Source organism: Atta cephalotes, assembly GCF_000143395.1.
Source record: "Atta cephalotes unplaced genomic scaffold scaffold00001, whole genome shotgun sequence".
Classification (NCBI taxonomy): domain Eukaryota; kingdom Metazoa; phylum Arthropoda; class Insecta; order Hymenoptera; family Formicidae; genus Atta; species Atta cephalotes.
The window spans coordinates 2,256,495-2,259,564 of record NW_012130065.1 but is presented as its reverse complement, the minus strand read 5'-3'; positions in this window follow the sequence as shown (position 1 = coordinate 2,259,564).

Sequence of the window (3,070 nt, the reverse complement as noted above, 5' to 3'; positions counted from 1 at the left end):
TTTTTAAATATATTATATAGAATTGAGAGAAATAATTTGTATTTTTAAGACTCATTGTAATATTTGCTTTATGACGGAAATTAGCAAAAAATAAAATATTCAACAGGAATTAAAAAAGTATGTCTTTATATTTGTATGACGAGACAAAATGCATAAATGCATAATTTAAGGCATTGAAGCCATTAAGTGAAACATAATTAATAGTCTTGCAATTAGTCTATTCAACACGATGGATAAGTTATAAACTGCAATGCAGTTAATTAAATTTTGCTAATTAAATAATGAGACTTTAACAGATAATTGATAAATAAATATATTTCGTATAATAAAATTTATGTACCATAATTATATTATAAATATAACATTCAAAAATTAATCTTTGTTTTATTACAGTGGAATCTGAAAATTTTATTGTAGTTTTATTTTATAGTGAAATATTTTATAGTGAAATCTAAATGTTCTATGTGAATAAAAAGACATAACTTAAGAAAGAATTTAGAAGTAAGAGAAATAGGAAGGAAGAGAAATTATACTATTTTCTTATAGAATGCAAAATAGTTAGTATTTTTTTTTTGTAATCATTGTTAAAATACAAATTATTTAAATAGCAGAGGAGAAAGAAAGTACAACGTTCAAATGCCTTTTCGTCTTTCCTTTGTGGAAAATCACGGTGAATTAATGTATTTAATGTAGAATAACGTAGCTTCACGCATAGCACATACTTTCAATTCCTATCGCGATAGCCGTGGAACGTCGGTCATCTGAAAAGCTCGTCAAAGGATCATAAAAATACTCCACATGTCGCCCAAACTCGCTCGATCACGTCCGCGAGTTGTTTTACGAGCATCTATCGGGACGTGTGGTAACAAGCATTGCAGCGCCATTCCCTCCTCCTGTTCCCACCTCGCGAAGTTGGATGCTAGCTACATCCCCTGAATGATATTGACAGGAAAAAAAGAGAGGCGCAAAAGAATATACGACCGATTGAAATTCTTTCCCTCGTATCATGATAAAAGCGCGTATAAATGTAATATCACAACATGAGCAATTGCGTTTGCTTCTTCTCCGATAATAAAATTCTCTACGTCAGAATCGTTACGCAAAGGAAGGATCTTCGATGAATAGTGGTGTAAAAGGCTGCTTTAAAAAGAACGTGCATAATATCACCTTTCTAATTTAACCGCAATTTCCCACCGCATTACCCACCCATCTTTGCTTATACTTACTGTTGTGTACATATTTACTTTATAAAACAGTAGATATATTTGGTTTTTAATTTAGTTACCGTGACAGTAGAATTTATTACGTAAAAGAATTTATATTAATGCACTATTTATCTTCTAATAAATCATAAATATATTAGACAATTTTTAATGAAATACAATACTTTTATTTCTTATCTTGCGATTTTGCAATTTTAACAATATGTTATAATTATTTAACTAATTTAATTTAATTATTTAACTAATCGAATTTTCTTCATTATATTCCAATTAATTTACAAAAATGCTATAATGAGAAATTGATAATGCAAAAGTTTATTTGAACGTTACTTCTCTTAGCTATATTTATAATTCGATAATATTATCTATACTAAAATATATCTAAACATTTGTTTACAGCTTCAAATTATAACATAATAATAACATAATAATTATAACATAATCGTTTATTGATAATTTAGAATACTTTTGCAGTGCATCGCAAATTAAACGTTTTTTGCATGATTTGTGAAATAAATGTCTTTTAACGACAATATTCATACACGAGATAATAGCGCGGACATCCTTTCATTTTATACTGCAATAATTTTCCTCGCTTTCTCCCTTGATCGGTCCTATGACTCCTTTGACTTGTCTCATAGCAGGGAGGAAAAGCGGAAATTCTTGTATTTAATTTAGCGCGAGGCTTTTAATCAGACCGCGCTTCAGACGCATACTCGAATACTCACTTGGAAACTGAAGGGCCAAACTTAAAAGGAGCTTTTTGAAGATTTAAGATGTGCCCTTCCTTCACTTCTATTTCTCTCTCTTTCTTTCGTTCTTTCTCTATCTTGTCAGACAAAATGTCTCCCGTCGAATCGTGTCTGCTTTAAATTTACCTCACCTCTACCTCTGATATCTGAGAGGCATTACGAGGATGAAGAGACATAGCTCGTGTACATAATTTAAATTGAATTTAGATAGCGTAATCCAAGTTTCACCGATTGGCGAACGTTAATATTTGGTGTCGCTAAGATTTCACAAACTTGAAATAGAATAATTTTTCACAGTGCTTACTGTCGATATAATTTTTTTGACATTCGTGTAATTTTCTAACGTATTATATCTTGTTGTAATACAATAATTGATATCAAAATTATGTTTAATTTGTTTATATTAAAGGAAAAATATCACATAATAATAACGAACATCATTCAAACACAAACTTTAGTACTGTATTAAATTATTCCATGTTACAATTTTGTAAAAATAAGATTAAGAAGTAAAAGAATAGGAAGAAGATATTGTGAAATATATGAGCTTTAAAGAAATTCCTGAGAAAGCATCTAAAATATATGCATACTTATTTATCTAAATTGTATTCTTTAAAACCAGCGATCTCGCTATACTGAAATGTATAAAAATAAGAAGTTTTTACGTTAATAAAAGTGCTTTTCGCTTTGCAGCGCTCTTAGAACTTTCAAGTCCGCAAAACGATCATGAGAACTGAAAGTTTCTTCATACATTCGTCGCTACGTGTAACCTATTCAAGCTTAAGTTCGTCGAACCTGATCGAGGAATTGTAGGAACGTTGCAACCAACGTACAGCTAGTCGAATTTCACAACTAGTTTCTCCCGATACCACGTAATGTTAGCACGAATTTCCCTAAAATTACCACTGTGTTGTAATGTAATCATCGTAATTACAATTGTACTCTCAATTATCGTTGTAACAGGATTCATACACAATACAGTTTTGGCCATACCTAAATAGGTATAAAGGCACAATTAACGTAAAAGTTTTACACACACACACACACACACACACACACACACACACACACACACACACACACACACACACACAC